At 39.7% G+C, this 18048-nt stretch overlaps 1 long non-coding RNA gene across 1 annotated transcript; it reads left to right on the forward strand.

Moving 5' to 3' along the window:
* The first annotated feature begins 14159 nt into the window (after nucleotides 1-14159).
* LOC144588705 (uncharacterized) lies at nucleotides 14160-17178 on the forward strand. Its single transcript, XR_013544392.1, has 2 exons — nucleotides 14160-14262; nucleotides 16804-17178. It is a non-coding gene; the product is annotated as an uncharacterized LOC144588705 (long non-coding RNA).
* The last annotated feature ends 870 nt before the right edge of the window (nucleotides 17179-18048 follow it).

An 18048-nucleotide genomic window follows, 5' to 3' on the forward strand; every position in this document is an offset into this window, starting at 1 on the left:
TACATGTTATCTTCTTATAATACTGTAAGTAGTACTTGTTAATAATATAGATTTGTGTGTTGTCTAAGTGATCTGTTCACCCATCCCATACACTTATAATTAAAAAGACAAAACCCATATGAAGAACTCCAGGTTTTTTTTTATGTTCCCCTGTTCCCCAGCCAAATAAAATCTTGTAGTTTCAAAAGAAGGGCATGGGAAAGGTATATGCATAACGCCTGATCTTCTTTGTTTGAAAAATGGAGGTATGATATCCAATCAGCAGCTTCCTCAGCTGCAACTTTAAAACCGCATCTCCAATGCAGCTTGCTTCTTTCCTAACTCACATGTAAGATACATACCTGGCAACCTGCATCTGCCATGAACCTTTGGGGCTCTAAGTTCATTGAACTAACCACAAGGCTCCAGTGCAAGTATGATGGTGGCCTTGATCCACAAACTAGCAGATTTTATGATTTCTGTAGTAGTCTATTAAAGTATTCCCTACTCCTGCACTTGTAAGGAATGACCCAAATACTGTATGGTCATTCACACCTTTACACATCTTCAAAGAAGCAAGCTACAGCATCTGTAGTTAATTTGCCCTTGTTTTACCCTTATAAGCATGATTTTAAAGAAAAGAGTAATCAAGCTTTAAAAAAAAAATCCTCAAGGAACATAGCATCACCAGCAACTGTAAACATTGCCCTTGTTTCCTGAGTCTATATACAAAGAAAAAACTACCCATAAGAACTTGAGGCACAGCTGTTAAGAAGGTGATTTATCATCGAATGTTCGCTGGTCTTTGTTTTTTAAAATATATTCTTTGTGGTCAATTAAAGGCATACCTCTTCCTGTATTTGTACCAAAATCTGTGTTCTCTCTCTTTGTTCTTTCATTATCCAAGACATTAATTCTGTTTTTAAAATTGTCACAAAAAAAGAGAGGGAGAGGCTAAATTACACGAAAGGAAGCCATAGAGTGTTCGATTCGTATCATTTTAGCAACAAAGGGTTTCAGAGGTTTTTTTTAAAAAAAAAAACAGAAGGTGTTTCATTGTAATCGTTTGTAAGGCAGATATTGAAACCTAAGGAGAATGTTTGTGAAACAATTCTTGTATCATTGAGAACTCAGTGTCTTGGGCAACTCCAAAGGACTTCATCTTAACCCAGTCTTATTTGTTTGTTTGTTTGTTTGTGTGTTTGTTTGTTTGTTTGTTTGCAATGTTGAGTGGGAAAGCTCCCATAAAGGCCTGTTCTTTATAGGCAGAGTCATGGCAGATTAAAGAGTTCTCACAGAGGTTTTTCTCCAATTTTGCTCCGCTGTCTTTTGACTATAAGTTCATGGCTTTAAGCATAGCGCCCCCACTGGGACACTGTAAATTAGTAACAGTTCATAAACTGGGGAACAAAGGCTAAGTTTACTTCAGGTGAAATGAAGTGCCACAGTCAGCAAGGGAGCATTTAGTCCTCCTGCTGGGCGAGCAGCTGCTCTTGTCACAGGCTGTGACTTTCATCACTTGTGACACATAATGATGTCTGTCCACCACTTTGAGTAGATTGAAGAGTTTAAGTGACCCATATTCTGTCCATCACAGTAGGAGGGACATAACAAGTAAAGGCAGCTGAAGTTTTTTTTTAAAATTTTAAAAAATCACAACAACCTGAAGAAGAGAGCGCTTTTGAGATGCTCCGCACGTTGGACGCCCTGCTGGGACTCACACATTTTTTTTCAGAAGTAAATTATTGAGGGTGGGACAGGAGGAGGAACCGTCGCTGACATAACAATGGTGCCTTGTGCTGGGAGTAATGTCAATACAAGACATGCAGTTGTAAATTGCATCTCGTTTGAATTCCTCAGTCACCCATTATGTCTCTTAAGGTTTGTGGCAGTACCAATACCCTATTTTAAGGAATGTTGCAAAACACCTGTTGTGAGGAATTGTGTACCATGTTTTGGTAAATAATTTTGTGGAGAACCAGAGCACTTGATTTTCATAACTTGCTCACAGCCCAACAGTCAAGAAAAGGTTTACATTCAGGGCTAAATTTCTAACCCCTGAGGGACATTTCCCCCCCCACACACACACCCGGATTCAGAATGATGCCTTGATTTAGAGCTTAAACGACACATTCTTTCCAGAGTTTTGCTAACAAGAAACACTATCCGGAATGAGGGAACTGGTGCTTTATTCTTTGGAACTTTTAAGGTAAAACCAGTTGTGGATTTACACACACACACACACACACACACACACACACACACACACACACACACACACACACACACACACACACACACACACACACACACACACACACACACACACACACACACACACACACACACAGAGGAATTGGTTTTCCAGTAGTCATTTCCCTCATTTATCAACTAAATGGATATTTCCAGAAAAACAAACTAAAAAACAGTATTACATCAGTGTACCTGTGAGTAGAGAAATGCTTGCAGGATTGGGTGATTAATTCAAGATATTTAATTTATTTAAAATTCTTATTAACTCATCGTTAAGGGTGAAACAATGAAACTGCATAATTAAATTTATATTGGCAGCAGTAGCACACACCCAGTATCAGAGGAAGCAGAAAAGAAATCAGCTTTGTCCAAAAAATTAAAGTATATGCAGAGAAACAGCCCAGAAATCTTCTGTGGCTATACGGCACATGTGTGTGTGTGTGTGTGTGTGTGTGTGTGTGTGTGTGTGTGTGTGTGTGTGTGCGTGCGTGTGTGTGTGTGTGTGTGTGTGTGTGTGTGTGTATGCATGTGTGTGTGTGTATGCATGTGTGTGTGTGTGTGTTTAGTGGGGGGAACAGAAAGGGGACCTTCCTGAATCTTAATATGTAGGTGACTTGATGTGAACACAGACAGGTCTTCTCAAGTCATATAGGTCTTTGAAATTTAGCACTAGCACCTTGGATTGTGCATGAAAATAAACAGGAGTCAGGACACTTGTTTAAGTACCCTTTTATACATGTCCTTGATGGCTGATTCTAGTTAGCAGCCAGGCTGGAGTGAGATAGTCACCTCACGCAGTGGACTGCTCAGGATGGCAACAGAACTGCTACCAGTCACACTCCACCACTTAGTTCCTCACTGCCCATGCCTGTCACAGTCGGCCAGGGAGGTGATGGGGGGGGGAATGAAGAAGAGGATGATGATCGCACCTTCAGTAGTAGATTGTTCTAAATTGCTGCTGGCTGGTTGTTCACCTCGGAGCACAGCCACTGTGCAGTTGGCCGCTTGCCTGTGTCTGAGATCTTGGGGCTAGGGCAATTGCAAGGGGCTCCCACAATAGCTAGACAAACAGCCTGCTGTGCAGCAGCCATACTCCACAGGCAACCGGGAGTCACTTGCAACTCAAAGGTGCTGTTGCTGCCATCTTGCATTTCTTCCTTTCCCTTCCAATCTGGTTGGATGTCCCTAAACAATCTAGGAGGAAGAGGGATGGGCAGTGGCGAGCAGGGAGTGGGAGTAACAAGAGTCAAGGGTAGGGATAGCTTTCTTCTCCCACCTCAGGCTGTGGAAGAGTTTCTATCAGTAATGCTCGCAACTGCACTTTGAACTAACTGAATTTCAGTATTACTATTGCTGCACAGGCATACAGCAACAAATATTGTGGTGACAACCCCATCCCATAAGGCAATTCAAAAACTAAGGGGACCCCAAAGAATTTTTTTTTTAAAAAAATTTATTTTAACTTTGAAACTGGACTTTGAATCAGCACCAAATTTGGCACAGATATGGCAGATTTATTTTGAAACGCAAAGGGACAACTTTTGGGAAATATGCACCAAACATGTCCAATATCATGCCCATGTTGTTGAAAAACGGCCCTGACAATTGCTTTGTGTTTGAGTGAGAAGTGGTTAAGAAATTTTAAAAAGGAGTCTGCTTCTGGGATTTCCCCTTGCGTGGTCTCACTTTGTGAATGATAGCAAGCACAAGAGGGTAGCCTGTAGACCATCTTGACAGTTGACATTAATGTGTCTAAATTCATCTTAGATAATTGAAAGTTGGTGGCTTTCATTACATTATATGGCAGCAAATATAGCTTAAATACTCATTCTATCACAATCTTATCACTAGGTCTGTGGACAGTACCTGATTCATCCTGGAGTGATTTGTCCCCCATCTGACCTGGTTTGTGCCCCATTTGATATAATTTCTAAATTTATAATGTCAATGCCCTAGAAAACCCAAACACGTTTGGCTGGTTTTTGTACTGTTGAAGGGTTGTACACAAAATGTGGAGACATGGTAGACCTTAAATAGAGTAACAGCTCTACTGGATTTCCCAATACAGTGGTGCCTCACATTGCGACGTTAATTTATTCCGCAAAAATCACTGCAGAACGAAAACATCGCAATGCGAAATAAAAAAGCCCATAGAAGTGCATTAAAATGCGATTAATGCGTTCCTATGGGCTTAAAACTCACCGTTCAGTGAAGATCCTCCATAGCGCGGCCATTTCTGGTGCCTCTTAAGCGAGGAATCTGTCCCAGAAAACAGCAGGTGGCCATGTCTTTTCCGGTGGCCATTTTAAAACCGCCGATCAGCTGTGCAAAAATGGTTGCTTTGCGATGATCAGTCATCGCAAAGCAAAAATATCCCATAGGGAACATCGCAAAGCAATCGCTTTTGCAATCGCAAAATGTTCATCACAAAGCGATTTCGTTGCTAAACAGAGCGATCACTATGCGAGGCACCACTGCACCTTTAAAGTCTGGTTTAAGGGGAAGAAAAAAACTTAGTAGACTGAAGCAACTTGTGCCCTATCCAACTTGATTTGTGCTCTGGGTCTGAATCAATATGTTGTTGTAGCTGCTGTTGCTGCTGTTTCTGTTGTTTTGATTCATTTATTGCACCGTAATACTATTGCCCACCCAGTCCCAGAATAAAGATGTGCGACATAGATATGGATTAAATACGGGCCACACTTCATTAAATCAGATCCAATTGAATATTGCCAACATCATCAAAGGAGGGGGGCTGCTATAGTGTGGAAACAGTAAAGACAGGTTATCCAAATACCCCCTTAATCAGTCAATGGGCGAGTCACTGGCCCCCAGGTTCCAGCGGTCTTAAAGACCGCTGGAACCCGGCTGGCCGCTAATAAACACGCAAGACCTCAAAACATCTTTAATTGATGACTGTTGGTTTGGAAGTGGCCCAGTGCATCTTCCCATCACCGGCCCTGTAATTGCATGATCTGCAGAGCCGGGAGCTTGGATGCACTGTTGACTTACCTGAATTACAAATGGGACACACCGAGACTACCTGTTTTTCTGCACTACCCACCTGTGTGACCAAAATGTTACCGCTAAATTGCCAACAACCCTTCTCCAGTGTGGATAGGTGAAACATCCCCCCATCCAATATCCAATCAGGATAAAGGTCAAAAATTCCTATCCACCCCCCGATGGTGACCATAAATATTACACTACAAATAGGGAGGGCGGGCGGGTGCCCAAAGAGGAAAGAGGGCGATGCAAGGGTGAGTACTTCTTTAAATAAACGCGCTCGCCATCCCTAACCACCCACGTGACCCGGAGAGTCTCGTGTCTTCTGGGACAGTGGGCAAACACCTGCTACGCTGTTCCAGGATGGCAGACCGTCCATCCAGTGGCTGGAACTGAGCACTCTCTGGGTGGTTTACACATAAATATGAATACGTACCAAATTCCCTCCCCCCCCCCTTTTACCAACTTTAAAAGAGTAGAAGACTGAGTTGAACTGGCGCCGGCTACATAAATCCATTAGGACTGAACTCAGATTTTTTAGCAGTTGATTGACCACTGTGCCACAGGGATCAATAGATACAGTAGGACCCAAATATCCACTGGATCAATATCCACTGGTTTACTTATCCGTGGTCTCAAAATATTAAAAATATTGAATGAAAATGCCTACAAATACAGATATTCAAGATGCAGTTATCAGACTGGCCACTAAAGGGAACCAAATGCTATGTTATATAAGAAAGCTTCTGCTATTTTGCGTCGTCTGGCAGCTTCCTTCTAGAGAAGCAGCAGTGCAAAACTGAGAACTGGCCTGGCTGGTGAATCAGGAGGAGAGATGCTAATGTAAGCCAAACTACCCCCAGGGAGAGGTTTCCCTCCTTCTAGCTAGCCTCTTCATCCACACTCCTAAGGAAAGAAGGAAATGGATTCTTAATTGTTTTTAAAGAAATCCCACAGAGCCATTGAGATTGTGTGTGGTGATGAGAGAGAGAGAGAGAGAGAGAGAGAGAGAGAGAGAGAGAGAGAGAGATGATTATCTTCAGTCTTCAGAACAGGAATGAGAGAAGATTTCAACTCAGCTCTTTACTCATAGAGGCCCTACTGAGATAAAAAAAATACAGGTACAGGGAGCCCTAGGTCTGTTCGCTATAATACGCATTTTCACTATCCACAGATGTGTGCATCTTGGAACTGAATATGGGGGTCTTACTGTATACAAACTTAGTTTGGGCCCTTTTGCTTTGATAAGGTTCTCCTATAAATTCTTCCCAATCAGACCAATTCTGTTCAGAAATTGTGATTTTTCCAAATAAGGCATACAACCCTTCTGATTTCCATTGTTAAAATACATGTCGCTCCTTTGCAAAATTACTCAAGACATATGAAAACTAACATCAGTCCTTTCCTGTGATTATCTCTCATTACAACTCCTTAATCTACATGCACGGTAACTGTTGATATTAAGACTGTGTCCTTCACTCACAAAAAGTAGTAACTGATTCTTACATAACGTTTGCTTATTTTCCTCCATCTCTCAGATGCATGCATTTCGTGATAAAACAAAAGGAATGGCACGATGTTAGCTCTCTTGTCTCTGTCTGTGTTTCTTCCAACTCCTGACAGATTTTAACTCAGTTTCCCTTGAAAAACAAACCATGAAATAAAATGAGCCAGTGTGTGATAGATGTTTTTAAAAATAGTAAACACAACTTGTTTTTCATGTGTCTGTGACAGATACGCCTAACACGCTTCTTTTAAAAAATTACTCAGAGTCTTGCTGTGTTTGCTAGATTTGTTGTAAACGCTTTTAATGTTCAATCCTTCTTATCTGTCTAATTCACAAGAGTGTTTGAGTCATTTGGGAAGAGTATTAAATTATACCAACGTAGAGGTTGTTTAATTCAAACTTGCTTTAATAACAAATGCTTTATAGGTACAAGAACAGCTTTCAGATGTACTAACCATTAATTAAATAATATGAGAAACATGAAGTAAATGTTAAGACAGACTGACAGTCAGCTTTAGAGTTTTTTGTGTTACACAATATTAAGTCAGTATACTGATGTTGCAATTTTATTTGGTTTTACTGATTAGTGTTGCAGTTAACAAAGGTGTTGAGAGTTCTGGGAACTTGTTTAAGTTCCAGTAAAATGCACAGCAGAAGGCCAGCTCCTTAAGGTTAGAATTAGCTGTAGAAGTCTCCTTTTTCTCTATTATTCTTGGTATCCACCCTCACTAAAGCCTAGAATTTCAGGAAATAAGGCTCAGGAGGCGATCTGTAAGTATAAAAATGTTTGTGTACTTTACTCACTTAAAGTCCATTTCTAAAACAGGCACTCATTAGGCTTAACGCTGATAGAAAGGAAAATAGTAAAAAAAATAAGATTTGTTTCCTCAGCCCACATGGCTGGGAGGATCTCCAGGGTGCATAGATCCTGCATGGAGATCCAGCATCTTCCAAGGTGAAAAAGGGTCTGAGACAAAATGGAGTCTCTCAAAACGTATGAGGAGGAGAAGGGAAGAAACAAGGGCAGAGTTTCTCTACCCCAGGAAAAACAAGCCCCCCTGATTAGTTAGCATGCAAACAAACAAGCAAACAAGTCTGTCTGTGATGGAGGCCCTTCCTCCCATATCTTGAAATTTACATCAAGATTGCTAACTGGCCAACAATAGGAACCCTTCTGTATTTATATTAGCAGGAGCTGGCTGGGTAGTTTAGTGAGTTAGGCATCTGGCTGTAGAGCTGGAACTTGGGAGTTCCTCCTTATTCATCCGAGAAGAGCCAACCTGTGTGGCCTTGGACAAGCTGCACGGTCCCAAGATGTCCACAGAAGAAGGTGATGGTAAACCACTTCAGAGAACTCTGTACCTAGGAAAACCCTGAAAAGGGTTGCTATAAGTCAGAATTGGTTTGATGGGACAATTAATTAATTAATTAATTAATTAATTAATTAATTAATTAATTAATTAATTAATTAATTAATTAATTAATTAATTAATTAATTAATTAATTAATTAATTATATGTCAGCAGGAATCCAAGTGGTATACAAATATCAGTTTAAAAAAAGGCCTGCTTAGTTGTTATTAATGCAAGTAGGCTATAGCGTAAGGAGAACAGATGGCCTTGACTCTCCAGCTGCATGATTTATCTAAAAAGAATAGAAAAAACAGGAACAGAGGAGGAGGAGCCACATATGTAAAGGATGTGTAAAATTGTGAGGAGATCCATGAACTGGAGCGCAGAATCTTGGTGGAGAGTATTGGAGTAAAAATCAAGGGAGAAACAAACAACTGTGACATCAGTGTAGGGATCTGCCGTAGACTTCCTAACCAGACTGATGAGATGGATGGGGACTTCTGAGATCAGATTAGCAATGATTCAAAGACAAGAGGCAGGCTAACGCTGAGAGACTTCAACTATCTTGATATTTGTTGGCTGTCCAACTCTTTCAAGGATGTAAGGTCCATCAGATTTTCCACTTGCCTTGCTGACAACTCTATTATTTAAAATATTGAAGCGACAAGAGGATTCCTTCCAGCAATGCTGTTCTAAGGCTATTATTACTCATTCTTTTTTTAATTTTGAGCAAATGTGCACACATTCTTTTTGTGAGACTTAAGTGATGTAACCGGATAGGAACCAGAGAGAGAACAGGAATCCAAGTGGGCTTTGGACAAAAGTGAGAAAATTGACATGAAGAGATTTGCATGTCCCTAGCAGAAGTCTTCTGATTAGCAAGACATAAATAGTGTCTTTACTTCCAAGTTATTTTAATTGAATTTCCAAATTTCTCTTTTATGGCAGGGCTTCTTAGAGTCTGGATTCATTTGATCTCCCCCCTCCCCCTCTCTCTCTTTCTTTTTAAAATAAGTACCCCCCTCCTCCCCCAATTTTTCAGATCCTTTGGGCAAGATCCACTTAGCTTTAAATTTGGGACAGGCCACCTGAAGATATGTCTATTCAGATCTCTTTGTCTCTTATCACACATTCTGAACATACATTTAACAATTAACTCTGGACTGAGGATTATTTCTTTGTGCATAGTCAAGTTGATTTTAGGATGTGTCAGGGAGAATCCCTTTGTGCTGCTTGTGAAGCCATCTGCATACACAGCACTGATGTACTCATTTGATTCAATAACCTTTGCGATCATTGTCTAACCCACACCCTTTTTCATTTAGGAACTGCCGAGAAAGCCTTCTGTCTAATCAAATCTTACTTAATAAACAACGTTGCCAATGCATGCAAGGCAGCTGTATAGTACTTGAGATAGGGGCAGTAGATTGCTCATTGAATGGCATTAATTGGCACATCCATCCACCTATCCCTTATATACATGGCAACAATGAATATTCTTTTGGCTTGGCACAGCTGACTGAAAATTGAATTTGCAAAATCAAACCGTAGTTACCCACATGCCTTGATGTCTTCCCAGGTGAGCTACTGGGCTTCATGTTAATAACTTCTAAAGCAAGCAAACTTTAGCTAATTATGTGCTAGCTTATTCTCCCTTGCTAAATTTTGGCAGGTTGCTTCTGTAAATTATGAAAAATAAATGTGAAATATGCAGATGTCTTTTGTTTAAAGCAGATGTTTGGTCCTCCTTGCCAGAATCTAATCAGCTGCTTCCCCTTGAGTTTCTTCCTTGGCTCTGCTCTTCCCCATTTTCCCATATTGCTCAAAAGCTGCTTGAAAATGAGGCAGGGGGCTGGGTGCATTAAAAAATAATCGGGCTCTGTTGTTCCAACAATAGGTCTTAATGTCTGGATTGAGACATAATAAGAGCCACATTGAACACAGGATTGTGTCCAGTAATTATCGACATGCACCTGGAGGGAAAAGCACATTCAGGCCACTGGTCACAGAAAATCCTAACCTTTCCCCTCCAAACACAGGGATAGTTTTTTTGTGACCAGCAGCTAGCCCCCCCCCCCCCATCCCCAATATCTCAATCTCAGTACTTTCTTCATGCAACTCTGCTGAGAAGGTGTTAAACTCTAAATAGATACATAGAAGAACATATGAGAGGGTTAGCAGATGCAACTTTATTTATTTTTTTAAATCCACGTGCATGGAAAGAGTTCTTTTCCAGTAAGGATATAAGGAATACTCAGAAATTCTCAGTCTCAACAGACATAATGTGACAACCTGTCTAGAGAGCCTATGAGTGGCTGTGGGATTGTTTTGCTCTTGCATGAGAACTACTGAGAAAATGCGATGGTGCTGGTAATCAGGAAAAAAAACTTCCTAATTGTTAGAGCAGTATGACAATGGAACCAATTACCTTGGGAGGTGGTGAGTGCTCCAATATTGGAGGCATTCATATGTCAGATATATTTCAAATTGGATTCCTGCACTGAATAGGAGGTTAAACACAATGGCCTTATAGGCTCCTTCCAGCTCAATTATTCTGTGAATGTATGATGGTGGTGATGATGGTGATGATGATGTGAAAGCAAACATTGTAACCAAAGCATATTACATGTATTAAGCATTCAAGAGCTAGAACGGTGGTACTTTGTCTTTATCTGTGACACTATTGATATAAATGTGTGATGCAGGGGATAGAGTGTCATGTTCGGACTCAGGAGACCTGGGTTCAAATCTTTCCTTAGGCATAAAATCTCAAGGGGGAGGCAATAATAACCTCAATCTCCTTAAACATTTCACATTCTTTGGAAATTCTGTCAGAACTTTCATACGCTGGGAGCAGCAAGATGGCAAAGAAAAAATAGCAATTCATTAATATAGTCTGCAGTACATAACAACAGGAAGTGCTTCATCTTTTCTAGCACCCTCATAGTTTTGATGTATAACAAAAGGAAAAGAATGCAGCAGTTAATAATTTGTTCAAATCTGTATTTTTCGCTTAAATATTTTATTCTATGGCATTGAATTTCTAACTTCAGTGTTATTCAGGCTGCTGAATATTTAAGAGCAGGCAGCTTTAAAAAATAAAATCTATGACTTAAACAGAACGTCATACAGAAATAAACTGGTTTTAGTGTTCTTTCATAGAGTATGCCATCCCAATATTAACCAAAGTATTTTTAAAAAACTATATTATTATAGAAGTTGTTGCAAGTTCTGCTCCATCTCTTTTTCAAAATGTAGAATATGTATTTCTTTGATTGCTTTTAAAAATGTACAAATCAAGATAAATTTGCCTGAGCAATTTTAGATAGTTAACCTTTGACAAGGTTCCCTCTATAGTAATTGGAATGTACCTATATGAATAAAAGATCAGCCGTGGCATTCATTGAATTACAACCACGAGCTTACAATTTAGCAAACATGATAGTGCCATTCTCTACATTTTTATATTGCTAAAATGTCCTGAACAGGAGGCCACAAAACTTCTCATTTTCATTGTGAGTTTAGCAGCTGCGTTGATGATTTAGTTCTGCTGTCTCTCTTGAAGAGCTTCCATTTTTCCTCATTTACTCAAATGATGTTAACATTTCATACCAGGAATTTATATATTCTATGCCAGGGGCTCTTCCCATTCAAAGGGGGAGCGGGAGCTACTTGTGTAATGAAAATTTGTGCTTCAAAGGGAATGTCTTGAATGGTAACAATAAGTACAAATTATGATCCTGGGAGTCTCCTACTCCACAACAATGCCCAATGCCAATAAACTCAGGGTACGAAGCACACAACCATATGGGTGGAATATGGTCTGAATGGCTTGACTGTGTTCTTTGAGCTGTAATGAATATGTCCCAAGGTACAATTGTACATCTGTTCGTTGAGCATTGATTATAGGAAGCATTATGTTTAAGGTTGCAGTTCATTTTTAATGTTATTAACGATAATGGATGCTTCCACTTTCAGTCTGAAAGTGTAGGGCTTGATGGCTCAAGGAATCTCAGTACCCCTTCAAAATCTGCCTCCCTCAATATTTTGTTTGGAATGTGAAGTGCTGCAACTAAAAATAAATTAAAGCACCTGTGACTTTAGGAAAAAATAGAATATTTACTTTGATCTTCAAATTGTTGTACATCACTTAAGTTGTGCGACAGAATGTTGTACAATGATTCAAGAAACTGAACATTAAGAAAACAGGAGCAGTAATTGTAATTTTATACAATTTTTAAATATTGATTTTTAAAAAGGTAAATATTTTTCTCCTGAAGGCACATTCCATTGACTAAGAGCTAAGCAGTATGGAATAGGATGGTGCACAATGATGGCGTTTGGTCATGGCCAATTGCTCAGTGAGTATCTTTGGACTCGATGCCCTGCGTGGTGGACTGGGTCCTGGTTCCCTTGTCCATCGTGAGAGGCTGCCTGGGATATCTTGGACTGTGATAAATACAAAAGCTCCACGCATGGTTTATATTATTAACAGCATGAGTTCAGTGGGACTGACCTACACAAAGAGGTCCCTCCAAGATGGTGAACAGGACTCCGCACACTGCAATCCTACAAGGAATGACTGGAGCAAAGAGTACTACTTCTTAGTCTTCACCTTCTGATTTGCTGAGGGCACTTTTACAGATTTAAAACGACCACTCCCCCTGCCCCCCCGGACATCTACATTGGCTGCTGACAGCAGTCCTCATGAAACGATTGGATTAAACATTTATCAGGTGGTTTAACAGAAAAAGTGTGAAAGAAAGGTTACAGGACAGAGGGAACATGAAAGAAAAACAAAATGTTTTGTTAAAAACAAATCATTTTTGTCTTAGAGGCAGCTATCTTTTGGCGATCAACGAAAGAACATGAAATACAGAAAAGAGAGCCTCTCTTGTGTTTTAGGTCTTTTATTTAAACATGAAAGGCCCATCCGCAGTAGATTAACTTGTGCATATTGAAGCTTATGTGTTATTCCCTTTAGGAGAGAGCCCACAGATCACGCAGCTCAAGCAATCAAGAATTGGTATGAATAATATGTGGGAAGGTCATGTGAGACAAGTGCTGGGTGCAAAACATTGAGAACAATTTCAAGAGCAGTTTGTCCATAAAGAGTACTGAGTAAATTTAAGTGAGATTTATGAGTGTTTTTTTTTCTGTACGGTTATTTTATAGCCCTTTGATTTTACAATATCTTCACTTTGTAGTATTTTCCTCTCATAATTTATTTACTTATCAGCATGTTCTACTGAAACTAGGGCATGAAGAAATTTAACACCTGCATGGGAGTTAAAATATACTTTAGTGGCATGGCTGGAAGCTGCCATAACGTAAGATTACAGCCGTGCTACTACCACTGAAGAAGACCACATGTTGAAATGCATCTGGCATCATTAGAGTTGAGGAGGCTGCTTGATTGCTTTATGAATACAATCTCTGCCATCTTTATGCTTTTGGAGCCAGCCTGCCTATTCTCTATACATAAATCTTTACAGATAAACCTGGGGCTTTGTACCTGGGAAGAGTTACTGCTGCTCCTTTAGCTGAAATCCAGTAGTAAGTCACAACTGAAGTCAGCTCATTGAATCAGTGAGGTTTGGTGAATCAACACCTCTGTATGTTCCATGGATTCAATGAGCCTTCTCTAGTTGTGACTTAATAGCAGATTTCAGCCTCTGTGTATTTTGGCTCATACATTTTTATAATATACCGTATTTTTCGCTCCATAAGACGCACCTTTTCATAAGACGCACCAATTTTTTAGGAGAAGAAAACAGGAAAATATAATCTGTTTTCTTCGCTCCATAAGACGCACAGACTTTCCACACCCCTGTTTTGTGGGGGAAAAGTGAGTCTTATGGTGCAAAAAATACAGTAGTTTTTATACTTTAATTATTATACTTATATTTTATTAGATTTCTTACCTATTTTGGATAGTTATCCCTGTACCCTCTGTATTATTTAATTTTGTGTAAGGAGAGGTTGCCACTAGTAGCATAAGGTAATGGCAGCATTGCAATAAGAGGCACATCTAATATTGGTATCCATTTGTATTCCTTCAGGTTTGGTTTCACTCCAGGGCAAACCCTGAGGGATGACTACGGATGAAGTGTGCAAGTGATGAACCCAAATCTTCAGCTATTATGCTTTTTCAAGGCAGTCCAAGTACTGAAATTTTCACCACATCTCCTTTGTTCTTGAGCCACACATAAGTATCTCTGAGTTCAATTTGTTGTCACTTAATTGTCCACTGTGCCAATGGAGTGGGTATGCACTTTCATTTTAATACCCTTCCATGATCTGAGTTCTATTGTGGATGACTTGGCGATACACAGTATGAATCCTCGTGCACATGACTTTTAAAAACTTGTATATTTTAGTATGTACTCCTACTTTCTGTCTCCTCTCAGGATGGATTACAATGTATAGACAAATAATGTCAAGATAAAAGCTAACTGTTGATGATAACAGCAACAATAAATAACAATATAGCTGCACCAGATTAAATTTGTCCATGCTACTTCCTCAGAATATGTTCCATGCAGTTGATTTATACATAGCTCTTGCCCATTCCTTTATGGCTTCCCAATTCAGTTGTCTACTCTTCTGGGATTTAATACGGCATTCCATTGCTGCTGGATTTGGGTTATTTTTCTCCACCATGGTCCAAGGGGGCAGATCCAGGTACAGTAAAGGTGTACCTGATTGCTTCTGCACCTGATCAGTGTACAAAGGCATTTGATAGGTGGGGATTAGAGATGGGGATGAATATAAAAATGGATCCGCTTTTTCAACAAAAATAGCCGATTCGTTAAATATTTGTCAATCCATATTTGTCAAATTTTAAGTCCTGATGAATACAGATTGATGAATATATTCCTGTTTTTATTCATCTTCATAATTAAAAAAAATAACATTCTGTCTATCGGCTGCCAATCAACTAATTGGCAGGATGATAGGCAGCCATCCACAGCCAACCATCCTCACAGCCTACTACCCCACCACCTTCCTCTCCCTACGTTAGCCCCTCTCTCCTGCCAACACCCCCTTACCATAATTGCTACTGCCGCCATCAAGGTCTCTATTTGGCCTCCGCAGCCACAGAGTGCAAAAAGGGAGACTGGCTACCCTTTGCAAAGATGGCAACTGCAGCTTCCCTAACCTAAATGAAGCTGCAGCTGCCATCTTTACAAAGGGCAGCCAGTCTCCCTTTTTACATGCTGTGGCTGCGGAGGCCAGATGGAGACCTTGGCAGTGGCAATTACGGTAAGGGGGTGTTGGTGGGGTGGAGGGGGCAGGGGCGGTGCAGTGGAGGGGGTGTGGCAGTGGGGTGGGGGCAGGGGTGTTTTTTATAACCCCCCATGAATCAACGAACAACATCATTATTCGTCGCTTCATGGGGGCAACTTCGTGCTTCAAGTCATCAACTTTTGGCGACTCACAAAGCAGGACTTGCCAAAATGGTGAGTCACTCCATCTCTAGTGGAGATGCAATGATCTCCTGTTTCTTGAATCCAACAGCGAGTATGAGTGATTAGTATGGTTGTTATTTACTTTATTTATTATGACTCATTGAGCTAAAGTTTGTAAAATTATTTTTTAAAGAAGCTGCTGTTAAAGTTGTAAAACCCATAGATTTAGTTGTTGATTGCTATTATAGTAATATTTTTAAAGTCACTATTTTGAAAGAATTTGCATAATTTGCTAAAAACATATTTAGGATGGAAAAAACTTAGATTTAAAAATTATGAAGAAGTGTGTTATGTGGGACATGGTGGCACTGCAGGTTAAACCACAGAAGCCTCTGTGCTGCAAGGTCAGAAGACCAGCAGTCGTAAGATCAAATCCATGTGACGGAGTGAGCTCCCGCCGCTTGTCCCAGCTCCTGCCAACCTAGCAGTTTGAAAGCATGTAAAAATGCGAGTAGATAAATAGGTACCACCACAGTGGGAAGATAATGGCATTCCGTGTCTAGTTGTGCTGGCCATGTAACCACAGAAACTGTCTTCAGACAAACACTGGCTCTATGGCTTGGAAACAGGGATGAGCACTGTGCCCTAGAGTTGCGCACAACTAGACTAAATGTCAAGGGGAACTTTTACCAAGGAATTATGTTTATACTCAAAGATTACACCATGGAAGGGAGTGAAGTTATCTCTGGTCATATGATGATCATAAAGTAATGTAGATATATCTTTCCTATTGAGGAAAGAAAGACATTAGCTATAAGTGATTTATCATGTCTTACAGGTTACTTTCAAGTCCTGCACTGGACCTAATGGTATATGGGTGGGGTTCAAAGATCTTCTGTGACCATTCTGTCTGAAATCCTGTTGTTTTTGCAAAAGGCAAAAAGTATAACAATCACTCATTTACAGCTGGCAATTAGCAAGTCACCACTGGAATTTTTCAGGGTGTATGCACCCACTAGCTTGCTACATGTTTGAGAGTTCCAATGGGAACTCATTAATTGCCAGCTAGGAATTTTGGGACAGGATTTCAGCCAACAAGTTCTTGTATAGATTGCTGACTAAGGTTTCTGTGACAATAAATTCAATAATAACTTTGTCATTTTTAATGTTTAACTTTTAAAGTGATATATTTTTCCCCATGGCTTTTTGTTTTTGTTTTTACAGATGAAACAGGCTTTTCACTCTATCTGTTTGACTGTTTTTAAAATGTATCATCTCTTAAAATTTATCACAGGAATGCTCAAGGTAGAAGAAAATACACCAACACCCAATAAAACAGTGTGATGAAAGAGTAAGCAAATGGAAACTGGTCATGTTATTGGCATCTCAGGAAAAGAAAGAAGAAGAAGAAAAGAAACAAGCTGATAAATGATCACAGTTTAGTTTTCAGACTTGTGTGTGATGAAAATCCATGTTATAATACATTTTTTATCTTTAAGGCGTCACAAGACTTTGAATTTTTTTCTGTGACAAGCTGACTTATAGTGACTCTTCTGGAAAATGTGAAGTTTATAAGTGTGGAGTTAAAAACTGTATTTTTGTATGAAACTCAGATTTCATTTTGAAATAGGAGTTGTTTTTTCCCTCGAAAAAGACACTATAGCTGACATTTTTTAAAAAAAAAACCCTCACCCTAACTTACAAAAACATTATTAACAATGGCAGTTTTATACCCACCCTGACATTCATTGTTTTTATCTCTTCAGAGGCTACAATTCTGGACATACTTACCTGAGAGGAAGCCCCATTGTGACTGAATGTAATGGAGATTGCTTCTGAGTACATATAGATAGGATTATATTGCAAGTCGTTGCTGAAAATTGATTCCCTTTTGTTTTCTAAAGGCCTTTCCTTCACAAAAGGAGTGTATTCTTCAGTTAGACAGAGGAAGATCTAGGCAAGCTGGGCAGATGGATGGCAAGCTGCCACAAGGCCTGGTGCATATAGCCAACATTTCATGAGACCCAAAGGGTTTTGCATGGCTATGTTCAGAGCCTTATGATGTCAGTCAACTGCCAGTGGCTTATTTCTAGTGACTCCTACCTTTTCTTCTCTTATTTTACCTTATTGCTCTACCTTGATGCTGTCCCACCAAGTGACATGTACTTGATGGTCAAAGCAGATCAGCTGCTTAGAAATGCAGAAAGCTCCCAAATGCAACCTTGCTTAAGTCTACTGTATATTATTTTTAAACAATGGGCACACAAAATCAAACCTCACTAATATTCTTTTGGTATGTATGTTGCAATGGTTAACATTAACATAGCTGCAAGAGGTGAGTATATTTCTAAACCTACTTAGTTATCAATTGTTCTAGCTTGCAGTGGTTGAATGGGTGAAAGTGGTGGAATGGCTTGTACTGATGAGCAGATTAAAGGATTTGCCACTTAGTTTTTCAGCCTATTTTATACTTTAGCTTACATTAGAACAGTGGACAGAGTATAAGGCTTTGGCATAGGTTGAATCCCATTAAACAAAT

This window comes from Pogona vitticeps, chromosome 1 (assembly GCF_051106095.1).
Source record: "Pogona vitticeps strain Pit_001003342236 chromosome 1, PviZW2.1, whole genome shotgun sequence".
Classification (NCBI taxonomy): domain Eukaryota; kingdom Metazoa; phylum Chordata; class Lepidosauria; order Squamata; family Agamidae; genus Pogona; species Pogona vitticeps.